The sequence below is a fragment of the Branchiostoma floridae genome, chromosome 5 (assembly GCF_000003815.2).
Source record: "Branchiostoma floridae strain S238N-H82 chromosome 5, Bfl_VNyyK, whole genome shotgun sequence".
Taxonomy (NCBI): domain Eukaryota; kingdom Metazoa; phylum Chordata; class Leptocardii; order Amphioxiformes; family Branchiostomatidae; genus Branchiostoma; species Branchiostoma floridae.
Genome location: NC_049983.1, coordinates 11413261 through 11432974, shown reverse-complemented (window position 1 = coordinate 11432974; position 19714 = coordinate 11413261). Strand labels below are relative to the sequence as shown.

At 38.1% G+C, this 19714-nt stretch overlaps 1 protein-coding gene across 1 annotated transcript in view; it reads right to left on the bottom strand.

The window, feature by feature from the left end:
* Window positions 1–19714, bottom strand: part of LOC118415633 (calcium/calmodulin-dependent protein kinase type 1D-like) — a gene marked incomplete in the record, with an annotated part of 46287 nt that overhangs the window by 24092 nt on the left and 2481 nt on the right.

The following is a 19714-nucleotide window of genomic DNA, read 5'->3' as shown; positions in this document are numbered from 1 at the left end:
TATGGCACCCAGTGGAATCATGAGAGTTAATGTTTCCTCAACATTCAAAGCTTTTTCTGCCTCTTACGATTTCTATGTCACAAATACATTAACAACAAAAGAGGCAGCTGATATTTTCTCAGTTCAGTTTGTTGCCTGGTCTAAATCACATAAACTGCCAAGCTGTTAATATACAATGTAGCCATAACATAAAAACTTTCCTATCCTTTTCATAACACCCATAAGCATAACTTCCTCTCAAACAGCTCAGAGCCAATCAAATGATTTTGCTCCACTCAACAAGACAAAGCCTTTGACTAATAGGCTACTTAAAAGCTTTCAAAGAGGATCCTGCAGTACGTTGAACAAAAATGTCCGTACCGGATGACGTCAAAGCTAGGATAACTTTCCGCGGCAACAGACATTGCAATAACAACTACCCACATGTGGTTTGCATTCATGGTTGACTTGGGTGTATCATTTCTGATATGAATATAATCCTTCCTCTATCAATCATGTCACGCTCTGTGGATTTAATAATTCACATCTACCATGGGAAATATATGACGGCAGTGACCTTGGCAGGCCAACCAGCCATAACAGTAGAGATCCATGATACCATGACCAACCTGGTAAACCTAGACTCAAGCATACAGTCTATGTTTGCACACATTCTCACTGGGTGTGACATTACTTCAGTCAGCTGTAAATGGGAGTGGACCAATCGCTTTAGAAATATGACTCAATTGCAGCAATATCATCAATTATGCAACAAAATAATAGCACTGGTTTTGATGGTGACTTTGACTTTCCTATGGGCTTTGACATATTGAGTACAAATCAATACACACACATGCACCACCATTCTAATGTAAGGCATGTATTTCAACCACAATATCATGGCAGGATACACCACAGAAATTCCCAGCATTGGGCAGTAAAAGCAACCATATGCCATCAAAATAGAATAACTTAATAATAATGACCATCGATATTTCTTCAAGAACTTCAAAGCTGCCTTCTTTTAAACCCACAGGACAATAGAAACCATACAGCCTGCATACGTAACAAGATATTGCTCTTCTGAGTGTCAATATCAAGAGGTCCAAGTCAATGGCGGTGCTACAAATGCAGCTTCAAAAAATTGTTGGTTCCCCCATAATTCAACATCCTGACATGAGCTAATGAGCAATGAGGGAGCATTGCTTGATGGTCAGCTTGGGAGAACTGTCCCAGTACAGCCAATTATGTCACTTCTAAGGATTCCTGTGTTCAAGGCTAATAAGAATGCATGCAAAAGACACTTTGAAGACGCAGAAATAAGAGACAAGTCAAGACTGAGTTCACCTGTGCAAGAGGAATCAATACTAATTGCTAATAAGCAAGCACTCATCTCTGTACTTGTTGAATCTGCACTCATTAACACTGCCTTCATCTTAAAACAAGAAAATGTGCCGATTTGTCCTTGCATCTTGAGATTCAGTATAACACAAACAACTATGATGTACTTCCGAAAATAGTTTCATCAGGTTGGTAGAATATAGGTTGAAGGAGAATTCTTATTACACAACCAGTAGGTAACTATGGTCTAATTTCATTATTCAACTCAGTATGTGCTTGAAAACAACTTCTACACTCTTGAGGTAATTTTAGGATTCAAGATAATACTGAAATTGAGAAAATTGGCTCCACACTTTTCTAAAATTACTATGATGACCGAACATTTCCAACTTTGCAATATCTGTGCGTAGCTGACATTATGATGAACAGGTTGTTGGGATTAATGATATTAACTGTGGACGATAATAGGCAACTTTATCTGGTTATGAGCAGATTATCTAAAACCTATCATCACTCACTGCTCTTGCTCAGTGCAACTGCCGTCAGAACAAAAAGAGAGGAAGAGAAGAACAAACCAGAATCAGGAACGAGATAACAAAAAAAAAAAGTAATTAAGGATAATTTGACATGTTAAAGAAGGATGAACAGCACATGTGGCGCAGTTGCTGCTAGCAAGCTTTCAAGTAGATGTCAAATAATTCACAGTTATGCTCTGTACTTTTTAGATGCTGTCTCATCAAAATGCTAACTGCACAAAGTTTCAAAGATGGAAAGTAGTTAGATGACAAGTTAGACATTTGGGGGAGTGTGTATAAGTGGCAACTTGAACAAATACCAACTATCCTTCACTTTGGTTGTGTGCTTTGTGACCAGGCATAATAGTTTTTGTAATTTTGCCACAGCCAAGCATCCATCAGCACTGGGAAAGATTGCAGTTTGGGGATAAGACCTATCAACTGCTGATGCTTGTAAGCGCATCAGGCTTATCTCTCTTCACCCCTCATCTATCATTGTTGCCAACATAAGCTGTCAGCACAGATGAAGAGGTAAAGCTCTGTACCGTTTTGCATCTTGCAAATTTGCTTTTAGAGTAGCCTAAAGTTTTGCAAGCCTTGATTAGTGGAGAAACTATTAAGATATCCAGGTATCTACAGAGGAGACACTCCGAGACAGTTTTCTTTCAACTGAACATGTCATAACTGGCCATAATTTCTCTGCATTGGAGTCAAATTACACCAGTTGGAAATGATCCAAGACTCAAAGGGCGCACTGTCTACAAGGTAATGGCAGCGCTGCTTCTCATCTGGAACAAGCAATGCTGTAAACTGCATGGAAAATCATTAGCTCAGCTGATGCTAAAGAAGTAAAAGGTAAAGGACGGAGAGTATGGAAATGGCAAAAAAGTCTTGGTAGACGAGCAAACCAACATCTTTCTACCACTGAACCACTAATGCCACCACAAGGTCAGTCACCTAAAGGATTTATCCACTTTACATCTACTTGCTTAAAGGAATGGTTTAACACTTAATTACACACCCCAGAAATATTCATAAATTCACACAGTTTATCATGGACCCTATAGATAGGAGTAGCTGCATCTGATTCAGCTCAATGTCTGATAAAAGATAAATGCCTAGGGTAATATCCAGAATTGGAAGATTTAAATCTAATACTGTGCATGCAGGAATTTGAATGTCTATTCATCCGGTATACTCTGATTCAAATGGACTTCTATCATATCAGCATCAGAATCTATTCTTGCTTGGTTCTCTTTGGACGAGACTCAATAGAACCCATCACCCTGGGTGACATACAGAGTTTTAGACATCGTTTCAATGCCGTGATGGGTAAAACCCATCCTGTAAAAAAGTAATCCTTATAATTCATTTAGTATCAGTCTCCCTGTTGCAACATATTCAGTTCTCTACTGCCTGTACCATTTGATGTGGCCTCTACAGATAAAACCATATGAAAGTCTGCACATTAATTTGTCCACATATGCATTGTGCTAATGCCTTGCAATTCGTCTGATGTTACTCTGATAGCAAGGGCGACTGATATCGAAGTAAAGGTCTTCATTGGCGCCATCATCATCAATCTTTTAGCAATATATTTTATCTTTTTATTGCTTTGACAGCCAGGTTTTTACAACCTTGGCCTTTGGGTTAAAAACCAGAGTTGCTGATTGCTAACATATAGATACTGCAGATTGAGATGACTGCAGACAGCATATAGAACTTTTGGATAATTTCAGATGAACATTTAATGTCTGCACTGCACATCAGTGACTGGACAGGCAAGTTACTGGCATGCAGAGAACAGGGAAGGATGGAAGAAGCTGGTGTAGGAAGCAACCATTGTCCCTGACCATCAAGATGAAAATGGGACAGAGCAACAGTAACACTCCTGGTTCTGTTGTAGCTTAAAGTGGTGAAATCATAGCTTTTACTGGGTCAAAGAAATTGGTACATACATGCACCTGTTCCCAAATCTGATGTAACCCCATAAGTGACGAACTACTTGTTCTTTATAAGTCAAAGGATTGCCAAAAAGTAATAGTAACTGTAGTTCTGGGCAAAAGAAAAGGCACGACATTAAGACTACTATATTACAAAGGCAGGAAAGAACTCCGTAGGGTGTACGGTACAAACAATGCCACAAAATCCCAGGTTGGACTTTAAAGCTGACTCTGTGATACAAGATATGGGTTCTGCACTTTGAAACTTGAGTTTAGAAGTCAGCTTAATTAAAGCAGCTCTTCTATTTCTGTCATGTAACTTTTGCAAACGTTTGTGCTCTACAAAAGATCTTTCTCAGAGTATATTATGTAGAAATGAACAGTAATGTTGCTTGCAACAGAAATCTAGAACATTTCGTCATATGATTCTAACTATAAGCCTATTGCATCTTGTCAATGGAAAAGAGCCCATCACATGCAAATTTCATGGTTTTGTTCAAGTTAGAAAGGTGGGTTACTTGGCCAAATGCTCCAGAATTAGAGACAGTCTATATATCTTATTAATTCAAATCCCTGCAATTGCCCTACTTTGGCTATTCTCTGAAGAAACTATTTGTCTCCCAATTACCATTTAAAGCTCATGCTTCAGTGGATTTGGGCTGTTAAGTGCCACTTTGGTTCTGTTATGGCCTGAATAAAGCCCCACTTACACAATGGTTGAATACAACTGGGAAATTGAATTCCCTGTATACAATTTCTTAATTCAAAGTACTACGGTTACACAATTATCAAATTACCTGGTACCACCTGAAAAGTTTTATAAAAAATCCATGGAGTTTTATTTGGTTCATTACTTATTGATGGCCAAATGTTTAATGCTCTTATTGCGGCACATAGTCCTGAATTAGTCCCATAGCCTTCAGACACCTGACTATAACAAATCAGGCTGTGGTTTTACTTGAGAGCAGATGGTTTTCCATGAAACAAACATGTGGTACATGTCAGTTCATGTTCTCTGTTTTTTCTGCCTCAAACAACCATACCATTTACGCTAAGTAGTGGTAACAAAATTATTACACAATTTATAAATCATTAACTATACATGTTTTGCTGGGAGGGAAAAGACATGTTTTCAGTAATTGCAGCTCTCACTGGATATAACGGAACATTTCTGAGGACAGAATATTCAATTCATAATTTATGAATAAATTGCTATATTTCAGTACCACGGACAGGGTGGTATGCAGAATGTCATTGTCAATTTATTTTCATTCCAACTGAAAACAGTAAAAGATTTGAACAAAAGAATCTGGACTTGGCTGGCACATTCAATTTCCAAAATATCTAATATCTATCTTTAGATTAGCGATTTTTTAATCCCACAGCATTAATAAAGCATTGTCTACATTGCAGAAGAGATTATCACAAGGTTTAGTCTTATAGAATACAGGACATCTGCAAGCCTTGAGGACATGTGTAACAACAAACAGTTATAACAAAGACTAAGTATCCATGACAACAGAGCTAAACTGTTAAAAGCAGCCTGAGGGCTGATAATCAGATCCACAATGTAAACTGGAAGGGTGGAAAATTACTTAGTAATCAAGTGCTTGTCTGGCAACATACATGCTTAAAATGTGATTGCTTGATTAATGGCATCACGTTAAAAAGACTGAGACATGAAAATCTCATCTAAAAAGCAAATAGGTTTGAGTTTGGCTTGCTACCAAAATATTTCAGCAGATTTATGCCATGACATAACGTTAGTTCACCTTTATCCATGGGGAAACCTATATCCGTTGTGCTTCGAAATAGGGTCTCCAAGGATATCAAGTCGATGGACGGTAGTTTCAAATTGTAATATTTTCAAAATATTGCAGTTTAAAGCCACCATCTGTGGACTTGATACCCCTAAATACATTGTTCGTAAAAAGAACGGATAAAGGTTACCCTACGGATAAAGGTGAAGTAGCGTTACATATAATGCACAGTGTACATCACAGCGATAGACATCTAGACTATATTATAACGTTGTGCTGAGGCTGTTCTGTGAAATAAAATTACCTACCATTGAAATAAGGGGTGGCTTCTCTTGAGCACATTTAAATGGTCAGACATTGTCAGATAAATCTACCTTTGAGTCAAATGACAGGGTGTACATTGCATAAGCCTCTACTTTCAATAGACTGTAGACTTCTCCACACTCTACTGCTATCAATGGTAATCATCATCATTATCAAACCTGTAGCTATCAATAGCAACATGGTACAATTCCACCATGCCTAGTTATTGCAGAGGTAAGTTGTTCATTGTGAAAACACTGGCAGAATGCATTAAGATAATTGAAACATTATAACTGCCTGATCCCAATGTGTTTGTGCCAGCTATCAGGATTTTGCAAGGATTCCTCTTCATCAACTCCTAATCCAGGCTTCCAGATTAGATCCTAGCAATACTGGGAGATTTCCCTTGTGATTAAAAAAGGATATTACATACTTAAAAAATTAAATGTGCCCGCTGGCTCCCATTTCCAGATAACAGTTTTATAAAAATATCAAATTTAGAACACATTAAGCAGAATTTACATGACACACTGGGTTAAACCACCAAGAAAAGTACACAGAGGTGCAGACTGTAACCTCCCATTAAGTATACCCTTATTTGCTTTACTACTTAGTAATACTTAAAGTTTAAGAATAAGTGTGAGGATGTACAAAGTGGAATGCAGGGTAAGCCAGGTGACTCAGCTAATTATACACTCTGTAACTTGATCCACATGTCCATCAACACTGTACATTGTGTGTGGCTTGGATACAATAAGGAAGTATTCAGGGAACTTTTAAGGACACCTTTTGTTGTTGTAATGATGAGCACACAAAAGGGGGACAGCCCAAAATAGCAGTGCATGTTTGTCCGCCACGCTTCCCTGTCACAGGAATGGACACCTCTTTTGAAATAATCTCTAACTTCAGCAGTCAACTTGTGTTCTCGTTGATCAGTTACTGACCAATTTTTTTTGTACAATGTAGCCTAAACAACTAAAACACATTGCCATATATTGGCAGGACAAATATTTTGACTTCTATGTGGGCATGCATCGTGATGTCTACCCTAAAATGTAAGTCTAACTTACTATACATTGCATCGACTTACTTGCAGAGCTTTGTATTTCTAAACATGGAGTCTTCCAAAAATATACCAGCCCACAGCTAAAGCTAGGTCACAACATGACCTGAAAGCTACCAAGCTGTTGACAGAATCTATTTCTGGAACAAGCAGGTTTAACCTTGCTTGTCCTTACACTCCCTTTCTACTTCAGACTGCCACTGATGAGTGACCAAAACTTGGACGGGTCACAGATCACTAAACAAGAATAAGTAAATAATGTCAAGTATTTGTAGATAAAGAACAAGATTTTTACCTTTTGATGAGTCTGTTTTGCTGTCTTTTAGATTATACTTTTTTCATCACACACTCATAAAATCATAGAAATCAGCACCAATCCAATTTGGTTACTAAAGTGATCACCGCCTATAGTGGAGAAGGTTTGGCTTATTAATACAATAATAGCCATGTCATTGTAATGTTAAAGAATTTACTATGCCCCAATAATGATCCAATCCAGGTAGTGCACACCATAGTTGTCATCTTTCAGGACTCAGAAAGCCATGGAACTGTCCAATGGTAATCTAAGGTATAAGATCCCAAAGTGCTATACACTCAATGTTTTGCTGGGGAATATTGATGAGAGCTGCAGTACTCTGTGTAGCTAGGGGTTACTTCAGGTCATTACTTCAGCTTGATGCACAACAAGTGCCCGTCTAAGCAAACATAAGACAACATAGAACCATTCCCATTCTTTTGACAGATTACTAGCTGTAAGCCCGGCATTAAACCTTGACACCGCATACAAGAAAAATAAGGTATCATTATCAAGGTCAGGGTGCAATGCCTGTATGCATTATCCCTATATTGTGGCTGCTTTGTCAGAACAGGTAGGGCCATTCTTCGGACGAAATCGGATGCAACATGTATCCATTTCATTCATGAATGCCATAGACATATTGGTTTGCTAGGCTACATAATGTGCAGAGAAAAGGGCCTACCAGCACCATTGAAAGGGGCCGTTGCAGGATCACGAGACCTTTTGTTTTCATGTCCACACAATCTGTTACCTGCTGTTCCTGTGCAAAGACTGGAGAAAGAAAAACACTCGGCAAAGAAAGGGAGCGAGCAAACATCAAACTTGCTCAACAAGTGACACAGAAACACCCTGAATTCAAACCCTATTTCCTCACTACCATGCCACAGTACACAGGCCTAGTATGCAAATACAAGCATGTTGCCACAATAATTATGTCTGCTTTTTCACAGGAGGCCTACTTTCCTAAAGTTAATTTAGTGTTGCTAGGTTGGACATAATAGACGTAATCACTGCACAATCGATCAGCCTTTGGAATAAGATTGAGTACACTGCATTTGCAGACTTACATGTACAAGTAGGTCCTGTTTCGTGGAGATAATTGAATTATTGATATAATGCAGGATACATAAATGGTACAATTGGGGATTAAGGGCCATTTTCACCTTTTCCTTTTAGCAGTGATACCAGCACCATTGAAAGGGGCCGTTAATAACTGTATAACTTAATGTTGATTTTTCTACTGCTGAGGCCTTGAGAAAAAATGTTGTGTTTCCTGTTTCAGTCCTGAAAAAATCAGGGTCATTAGGTAGGGGTTACCTCTTTTTTTAAAGGCTTTTGCCAAAACTAAAGTGATGTAATACAGTTAAACAAATTAAACCTGGAATGCATGAGGACACTTAAACTGTTTTGATGCCAAACTTTAATTTTGTGCATAATGGTTACAAATTGTGGATACATTTGTTCTTCATTGGATAGGTCAAGCAATTTATTTTACTTGAATAAGGAAGCAGGCTAAATAAAAGTTGTAACTGGAAAGTACTGTATGTGATTCCACTGCCCACCCAAAACAAAGTCTAGGGTCGGTAGGTTTTTCTAGGGTAGGTAGGGAAACACAACGTTTTTTTTCCCTAGGCCTGATCTTTCCATTAAGTTATTTCTGTACATCCATGGGGACTTCCTTTTTCCGGGTATTCTCCATTCAATATCATGGACTAAATACACAATTAGACATTTCAAATTACAGTACATCCAATTTATTTGTTAGATATGCTACCTTCTTGAAAATAAATACACTTAACTTATAGCATATAACATGATTATAGACACGCCTCAGCCAAATTGCAATTCTGGACATGTAACGTTACATGTCTTGAGTTGCAGTGCATTCTGTAAGCACTGCAGGAATACAGGTCTGGAGTTCAAATATCACAGGAAATATTTCATAGTTTTCACTTAGTTTTAACATTACATGTGATATATTCTCCGTCTCAGTTTTGTTCACCATTCAGCAATACAGCCCAACTCCAAATGGACAAAAGGATATTTGTGGATGTCTAGTTCACAGCTTTCTAGCATGCCTGATAAAAAAATCAGTGATATACAATATAATACCAGATCACAGTAGAATGGCGCAACATTAAAGTATAGCATTGGTCTCCACAATAAAGTGTTATTTCCAGCCTGGGCACCATGAGGCTCAGGATCTTGTGTCTGTGTTATCAGGCGCTGTCCATCTTCCAGGCTTACTCTCAGCCCTTAATGGGAAGAGTGCCGAATTAAATCACTTGGAAAGTAATCAGATAATGGCTACTACCATTCCATCCATCTCTTTTTAGCATGCAGAAAAAGGAAGTACTAGGGTCAGACCATGGGGGTTTGAAAATAGAAATACATAAAGTATTCCCCTCCCTATGGTTTCCAACAGTGTTCTAGCAGATACAATCATCAAGTGAAATGTTCTGAAAGGACCAAAATGTATGTGTAGCACTAGCAGCCATATATGCTACATATGTTTCTTGCACTGAGTACCTTTCCTGTTTTAAAAATGGCCTTAGCAAAAATAAGGAAAGCCTTTTGACGATGCGTGACAAATTGCATGGCAATTTTCCTACAATTTGCCAACATCATAGTATGGTGCCCTCTGGGTCTGTATTAAATTTGGTCTCAATTTCCCAAAAGAAAGAAACTTCAAGAAAGCATATATCTCATTCCCCCTTCAGCTATGGGAGGAAAAGTTTTATTTCAAAAGGAACTGTTCTGAGTGCTGAAATGGCAGTTGTTAGAAGCCTTTTCCCTTCCAAGTTTCACTAGCCACAGACACAGACACCATTGGTAATGTCATGCATAAATCACTAACAAAACTGGGCCAAAATGTTAACTTAGAAGTGTAAATTTTGTTAGATAAAAATTGATTTCCGAGAATGTATGTGAACAGAGTAAGCAAAGAAACAGGATTCAACATTTCAAGGCTAACTTGAATCTTTTGGTTCTTAAAGTTGGTTGCAGCCTACACAAGATATTGCAAACTTCATTCTCTTTCCAAGAAGATCTTTGGCGGCATAACAACTGAGACCATCAAACTTGAGACCCTTCCTGTGCCAGTCGGCACGTAGACGGAAACACTTTTCCCTGACTCCTGCTGGGATGAAGGCAGATGCCTGAATAGTGTCACATGGATCACCAAGGCAACACCAACTTCCCACTAATGTGTAGGAAGGGATATAAAGGCTGTAAAGGAAAAGTCACCTAATTCTTTCCGGGCATGAAATGATGCTTTGATTCTTTTTTTGTCACTCGAAACAATGTAGGATGACAATTTTTTTGTGCTTGCAATATTGAAAGCTAGTTAACACAAAACATAGTTCATAAAACATGTCATCACTTGGCAATGCTACATATGTGCTGGAAAAATTGATGAGAGGTGGACCACAAAAAATGCTACATAAAACCAACATAACCGTCACTCAAGCAACTGATTTGGAAATGGCCAGACATTTCAGACTGTATCAGCCTTTTTCGTCACTGACTTTTGACAGCCATGGATGAAAGACTGCAGATGCTATCTGAAACGTCTGGCAATTTCCAAGTTCTGTCAGTTACTTGAGAAATATGATTACCTCACAAATCTTTTAAACTGGGTGTCTAACCTTCATCGACATAACATAATCAGTCAAATCTGTCTATGCCGACCACTCTATGCATGCAGTTTTATAGCCTACCAAATGTCACGAATGGTCTCATGAATCAACTCTTCCTCTGAGTCAACCAAAGCTACATTGTATATCTAACACAGCAGGTACCCCATACAATGTTGGTGTGATGCATATATGCATGGTGTACTCTTATTAGCAAACAGTTTAACATAAAGGGCTACCTGTTTAGAAAACCTAGTGTAACATATGGACAGGTGCCAATCCAGTATTGCATTTCAAGGAAATTATCACCTGCTCTAATTACAGTCATTATTCTCCAGCCATTTTGTGTTTGTTCCTGATCAGCAATCATACATTCCACAAGGTATAATGTCACATGGACAGGTTTGAAAATGTGTGTCTTTTGTCCTGCAACTGTCAAGGCAACAATTCTTGGATGTTTTACCAATATTCGACATGTTTTAGGCAAAGCAACCTGGATTCAACGTCCTCAGCCATGTGTTAGTGGCATAATAGACAATGTAAACAAAGACTAAAAGCCTTTTGTGATGTATTATTAGCTTTATCCTGATTTATTCCGAAAAGTAGAGCGGCTGACAGACTACATTCTATACTACAACTGTATGGAGAAAAAAAAAGGCAGGTTTATAACTGTTATGACCTATCTACTACAAAACCACCTGTGGAGTTCAATTGGAAGACCTGGCCCTCTCAATAGCATTTACACAATAGGCAATCTAATACATGCTCCCAAAATAGAGTCACAATGATTGCCTCATTTTTCTGAGTCAACTTCTATCAACATGGGGGTTCCCCAAGTAATTATCGTGCTGGCAGGTGCTCCCGACAATACAGACTAATCGTGCAAAGAAAGCCACAGAAAGTCTGTTCTGATTCTGCTAGGAAATACCAGTAGGAATCCTTTGGGAAAGCCTCATTTAGCTGATCTGAACCAATTTCATGAGTAAGTGCAATAATCTCATGTCTGCCAAATACAATCAGCAGTGATTTTACAGTACTATGAAACTGCAGACTGCATAATTATATCATATTATTTATGAGAATCTATAATGACATGGTGGTAGCTATGATTGTAGTTATTAGCGATGTAGTTATTATAATTATTAATGATGCAAACATTTAGAAAACTTTATGAACAATACAAAAAGTCTCTCAAACTGTCATCTACACCAATTCCACAATAAACTAGAAGGAAATCAAAAAGGTATGCAACTTTCAATGGTCTATGAGAATCTCTAAATTTGACTCAGTTACGTTATAATTAGATTATCACTGGAGGTTGCTGTGGTGTAATGATAAAGGTGTTTGGAACAAAACAGATAGGTGTTTGGGTTTAAAATCTGCTGACATGCCCCAACGTTGTGCCTTTGTGAAAGGCACTTATAACACACTAGTGCCCTTAGGAAAAGCATGTGAAAGAACCCACCTCACAATCAAGAGTAGGCATCCTTCCTGGTGTGTATGGATAAAATAAAACTGTCAAGATATGCAGCTTGTAAGTTGTGTTCAGTGCAAACCCAGTGTTTTATTGTTATGAGGTAGTTAACAATATACAATACAAACAAACAAACAAACAAGCAGACCAATTTTGAAACCAGTCAGCAAGTTCGTAAATCATGACTAACTCAGACTAAGGTAAGATTGCCAGTTTCTTGATTCATCACGGACAACGCATCATTCACACACTTGATAGGATATGATTAATGGTCTCGCTGCTACGATAATGTCTACATGCCAGACCGAACTCTGTATGGTGCCGACCCAATCTGGTGGGAACAACTGAAAGTATGCCTAACGAATTCTAAAATATAGTGTTTTTAGAAGGTCAAGGCAGGCATTCTCAAATTTGTAAGAGTCACACACATTGGCAGACTCTAAAATCAACTCAAAATTACAGATCTAATTTTCCAGACATGATACATTTTTCTTTTCAAGGAATCTACATTTAATGACTGCTAACCTTTTCTTCAGCAACAAATAAAGGCGTACAGAAACATAAATGGGGCCCAACTCAAGAAGATTGGGTCAATCACACAATGTTGTCAGAAATTTATTTACTTAGCCCCTTGGAACACATAATAATTAGGTATAGAACACCCTCACCCAAACGGGGCAAGTACTGGCTAGGATTATTTTTAGCAATTGCTCTTTCCAATAGATGCAATTATGTGATAATGGTAGTTATGTATTTTTGTACAGCTGCAGGGCAATTCAGCCAAAAATAAACATTGTAACAGGTGCTTTGTTTGTCTGTATAAACATGGTACACATACATTGTATTTATTTTCTTAACAGCTTCCTGGTAAACATTATGCAATCCTATACTGTTTAATAAAGGGTTAATGCCCCGCCCCGAGGTGTATATGGTGAGATAATCCCTGGTCAGGTGCGATAACCACCGAATAAATTGCAAATTTGAAACCACTGTCTGCAGATTTAATACACCTAAATGTGCTGTTTTTAAAGATAGCGGATAAAGGTCACCCCCCGGATAAAGGTGAACTAGCGTTACATGTATTTAGGGTTTATAGAAAATATAAAACATGCAAGACGAACATGTTGCACAATCAACAACCGAGGCAATGAAAATAATTTTTTTCACTCTACTGCATTATTCATTGCAATTATATATAAGTCCATGTTATTTCCGCAATGTTAACCTTAATGTCCCTTCCATGCTTTTATCTCCTAAATCAGGCCAGAACAAAATGTTCACTGGTCCTTCACCTCCATGAACAGAGGTCAAGGTAGCTGTCCCCCAGGGCTGTACAGTTTAGTTCCGGCCATCATTTTTAGTTTCAGACACAGTGACTCATAAATCACATATTCTAAAATCAATCTAAAAAGTAGCAAGCTACGACCGCGTGGCGCGTTGGTACACCCGATCCCTCGATTTCGGTAGTTAAGCAACGCACGGTCCGGACAGTACTTAACCAAGGACGTCCGGATTGTTGTAGCCTCACGAAGCTTTCCACGAAATCGTCTTCCAGGAGGGACGTAAAACGGGGGTCCCATGCTCGAGGAGGTGCCTCGACCACGTTAAACAGCCTCATTACCCACACTTTGGGTACCTAGTGGCTGCAAAATACACCCGATATTATTATTATTATTACAATCAAATTAAGGATAAATTCCGGAAGACTGCTTAGAAATATTAAGGGTCTGGTGGATATTTAGTGGGGGTAGGGTTGGTCGTCATAGGGTCGGGTTAAAATTTTTCCCTGGGCCCTCCCCCCAGGTCAAACATTTTTTTCCTAGGCCACCCCCACAACCCCAACCCCCACCCCCCATGACCGGCACGCTAAGTACCATACAGTCCCTAACATTGGTCAGTTGGGGTCCCACCACCACTTTTAATTCTCAAAATATTTTCACCAGAAAAAAGATGAAGATTTGACGTCATCTCCATGGATGGATGGATGGAATTTGTTGCATTTTGCAAAAAAATGATAATCACACAAAGGAGAAAATGGGTCAGGACATAACACAAAATTATGTATTTCACTTGACTTCGTACAAGAAAATATAACGAGCACAATACAAAACCTGAGGCCAGAAAAGGGATATGAGGAGCATTACTGCTGGCAATGTGGAACTCATATCGGCTGAATTAACCAACTGAATCTGACACGTCTATTGACTTGAGTGGAAGCTGCTGTCTCCCACAGACCTTACAAACATTAGGGGAATTAGGTTTACTGACAATCAATAATGAATGAAGAGCTGCCCCCAATGTCACAACCTAATCAGTCTGTCAATAAGACAATTAGTAACAGAGACAATCCATTTTTCATGCAATAATTATAATCAGATGCACACCCTCATTGCTAAAAAAATATCATCTCAGTGATATATACTTAATTAGCATGGATTAGGCTGCCATCATCCCACTTTACCATCAATTAGAAAACAAATACCCAAGAACGCAGAAATGTTGCACCTCTACAAAACTTAAATTTATGTTTGAGGACACCTTACATGGAGTTTCTTATTTCGATTAATTTCACCGAAATATAAAATTTAGCACTGTGACCTTCCTTCCTTCTGATAAAAACTTTAAGACAAATCTAAAAGGCACTGAAAAAAGGCAATCAAAAGAAACTGCCGTGGTGTACATGTTAGTCCTTAAGCTATACTGTTTCTTGGAACACTGTTGCAGTGGCATGTTTTGTTTGTTCTTAATGTCCAACCTGTTTCAAGTGTCTGTCCTTTGTAATGGCAGTTCAGCTTTCATGTGTGGCAGGTGATTTCTGGAACCCAAACCTTTGTAGCTGCAGGTGCCCCTGGGAAAGTCTTCTCCTTACCTATAGCCACAGGCTGCCTCTGACGGTCCCAGGTGGTAAATTAGCATTACAAGGAAGCAGGAAAAGGTAACCAGAGGAGATTATGCGGGACATGCTGGTATAGAACAAAGCTCAGCCATGATCATAAAGACCTTAGAGTTGCTCCAAGTTTTCAAGCCTACATCTGTCTAAAACATGTAGCAAGCAGAAATTACATTAAATTTTTTTTTAACAACCCAGAAAATCTGTCATGCCATATTTCATCATTTCAGCAAACTGAAATTAAAATATAAAAAAAAACAGTAAGAAATAATTTTTAGATACTTTTTCTACATACTATTATTATCACAATGATAGTGATAATTAGGATGATAGTAGAGACAACGATATCAGAATGGATCTTTTACAGGACAGCTCTAAATAGTCTAACAATACAAAAGCTTTACTTGTCTTCTTTCCATTCTTATCTTTTCAAACGTTCTTGAAGACAGGCTACTATTACTAATGCAGTAATGGTACGGCAGTGAGAAAGATAGCAGTTTGTAACTGTTGACGTATATTGTAATATAAGTGCTTTAAAAGACAGATCACATGCCTTTGATGCATTGCCATATGCTTTCTTTACCCATGAGATTTATTTACTACAAAGTTTATATATGTAACATTGCAGTTCAATATACATGGTACACTGACCTTGCTACTGTTGGTAACACTCAAAAACATGTTTAGGCTATACCTACAATCTACACAAAAAGCTTCTACCCTGGGTTTGTTCAAACATTTGCTGGGAAAATAGTTTAGATTGGTTCCACAAACACAAGTACGCAACCTTTACATCAGCAAATACATGTGAGTTACCCTGCTTTCAGTGTGTGAATGGAACAGGGATACACCCCTGTCAACAGCCAGAACAGTTTTCGACACATGTGTTTGTACATCCATAGGTCAAAAGTGTAACAGCCAGTAACCTGTTAACATAGATCAACATTTGCCTTTCAGTCTTTCAAACACACTTAACTGCCACCTTAAGCAGGTGTAACCTCTGATAAGTTTGAATTTAAAAGTCTCCATCAATTCTCCTAGTCCTAGACTGTCTCAAAGTCTAACACCTGTAATACGTTTTGTAGGATAAAGATTTTCGCCTTAGATTGTTTTTGCCCAAGATATGAGGCAAAAATTCAGGGAATTTTACTAACTACTAGTAGACATCCTTATCTTTTTAAGACATCTAATACACCTTACTTAATCTTATCTGTGCCAGATAACTTTGTAACCAATACACATTTGGGGCATGACATTACCCACCAGATTTCTGGAGCTAGTGTTTGAAGTCAAGAGATAATTAGCGCAAACATGGTGAATAATCACCCCACCACTGTAAAGCTTTCTTTCATTGATGATTGAGCCAGCTTTCTGAAAATCCAAACATCTTAAAGAACCTACAGACGATCACTTTCAAGTCTTGCAAGCAATTCTTATCCAGGCAAGATGATGTAATTGTATGATCTTGCTTGTAGATTCTACTTAGCATCTTGAGACTAATAAGAGAGACATCTATAATTTAAAGGTCTTCTCACCAGTCATTCATTAGGAATGACAGGTCCCTTCTGGAATCGTCAATCAACACAGTTAACAAGGCTGACCTTTGACCCAGAATCTCTGCTACACACTCAGGAATGGTTGGCATTATTGTGTCAACACACCACCTGTTTGAGGCCAGATCCCGGTCAGCTTTTACCACAAGCCTGCATTCTCCCTAACATAGTGGTAGGACTTTGAACTGTCTTCAACAAATTTTTTATTGTTTGCAAAAATGCCATTGTGACAGTCAACCTCTTTAAGTATGTAGTTGCAAGTATGAGGAAGTCAAGACTACAACAAGAATGTTGACTTGCACTGAGGACATTAATGCAGCAACTAAAATCATAATAATGAGACTTCCGATAATTCTTGTCTTTAAAACAAAAGTTTTGTTACAAATTATACCGTACCCCTTTTAAGCTTAAATTTCCTCTTAAGATAAAAAAAATAAAATTACATGTGTATCATCATAAGTTAGCCTTAGATACATACATTGATACAGAGGGGGCCATAGCAAACAAACCTATGATATATTATGAATTTATACATAGGCAATGGACCAACTTTTACATGTATGTCAATGACCTCCAATAACCCAATGGTGCAGGAAAAGTGGTAGCTGTCCTCTGTTTACAATGTAAGATATCCTTCTTTTCACCAATGTTCATAACATTACCACTAAAATCACCCTGCCTTAAATCTACAACTAAATCATGTATGTCACTGCTATGCTAGACATCCATTTGGCAACAGGCCATTGGATTGGTGAGTAGTCACCCATGTCACCATCAAACACTTAGTGGTGTCCTGGGTTAAAAGTCTTGTAACTTCAATAAAAAATTCGGCTGATTTAAGTCTTTAGAACGTAACAATGCTATCAATGTGGAAGTAAAACACCGACTAGCCCCCTTTCTTGTGATGCCTAATAATGTACTATTCAATTGCAGGAAAATTAAATTTTTTTCTTTTTTCAAATGTGAAATTTAAACATAGACATTCACATTCAGTTCTGCAACATGCTTCTTCCCTCCTCCGGCACATTTATTTACTTTTGTATTGTTTTTGTGCAAAATAAACAAACAAACAAACAGAAAATCAACCAGTGCTCATGTCTGCATTTCAATTACTACATTGTTGCTGTCTGCTCAATTAATCAAGAAGCCTGCCAAAAAAGTCTAGATCACAAGACAGTAATAAATTTGTTCCATACAATGTCATGTTAGAACTGATCAGATAGCACAGCCAGTGCTGAATATTAAATTATTGATAAATTGATAGTCAAGAGGGGCGTGTCTTAACAAACATCACAGGTACCTATAGGGGTGGTCTTCTATTCATGTGACTTTGTAACATGAGCCTATTAAAGTTCACCTGTTTGATACAGGTAAATCAGTACTTTCTGAAGCACTCTCACGTACAAAAAAAAGAATGCTTCTCTCCATGACTTGTACAATTCTATAAAAATTATAAGAGCCAAATGATGCAATAATCATACACCCCATTCCATACATATGTGCGAATTACAGTTACGCATTTACAACCTGAAACCAATGATTTAAAAATTATGCTCTCCTTCTTATGAGGGTGTAGTGCAGCACCTTGACCTCTAAGCAATACTAAATCAAATCCAATAGTTATATACACAGTTACCAAGGCTTCTAACAAACCTAGACAAAACATTTACACCAACTCTTACAATGTAAGGCATAATCCTTGACTGTCTAATGCATACTTTCTTAACTCTTCTCAAGTTCGGCTTATTCTGGCATTAGTCAGTCAAGAAATTCTGTTTTAGCTTGGAGTGGGATGGAGGTCTGGTAATGCTAACTGATATTCCTCCCTAATCTAAGTGGAACACCTATACTTACAAAGGCAAACAGTCTGCTTTACATACACGGGAGAAGTTTGATTGGATTGTGTTGGGGTTTGTGGGGTTTAACTTAAAGCACTGTGTAAATGTCACTCATGTCCTAGATAGAGCTCCATAATGCACAGTTGTCTCACAGTAAACCTTTCAATGGATTAGAACTCAGATTTGCCTGTCGCTGTTTAACTGTAAATACTGCAGTTACATTTCCTGGCATAATGAAAATTAATAATTCCCTTGTATTATATCTTTGCCACTGAAACAATTTTAATGTACAGCAAACTTAAAAACACTGCTCAAAAATTTTCAACATTTACAGTATCCAGTTTTCTACAACAGAAACAGCATCCATATCTCCAAAGTGAACTAGAAGGGCAAAGCAAGTACCTCTACAGAACAGCATCAATCACGAAATGCTTTCAACTCAGGATCCGTGGCCTGAGTCCTGTATATAGCACAAAGCTTTCGGCGCAACGGGTTTCCCAGAATACTAACAGTTCGGCTCTGGCCTATGTAATAAGGATTGCCCAAGCAAGTCTAATGGTATAGCATTACCTGGTAAATTACCAGAGGCAGGTCATGGCCAGATGGGGTCCCCAGGTAGGAATGGAAATTGATACCTCCCTATCACCTCAGCCTGGCCATTCTAAATCTCTACTTAACCTGTAAGTACCTGTAAGCTTGATAGAGTGAGGCAAACAAAATTCTTAGACTGTCTGATCTAGAGTGATACTAATGTAACAAATGGGGCTTTGATTTGAAGTGTCTAAATTCACACGGTAAGGAATGAACTTTTAATGTGTGAGCATTTGTAATCAATGCCTATTAGAAGTTCTAGAGTTATCGGATGCTTGCCGAGGATCATTCATGGCCCATAAATCATGGGATAAATGTTTGGACAATTATGTAATTGAAGTTTCAAGAAACAATTTCTCTACTAAATATAGAATATGTCTTTTTTATTTATTCATATTTCTTTATTCATCTAACCTAGTTCTTCTTGCTCATTGCACACAAAACAATAAAATTTAGTGTTTTATTGGCCCCAGCTATATCCAAACGCCCTATAAATTAGCGGGCACTAACATTATCTGAAATGTGGCGCAA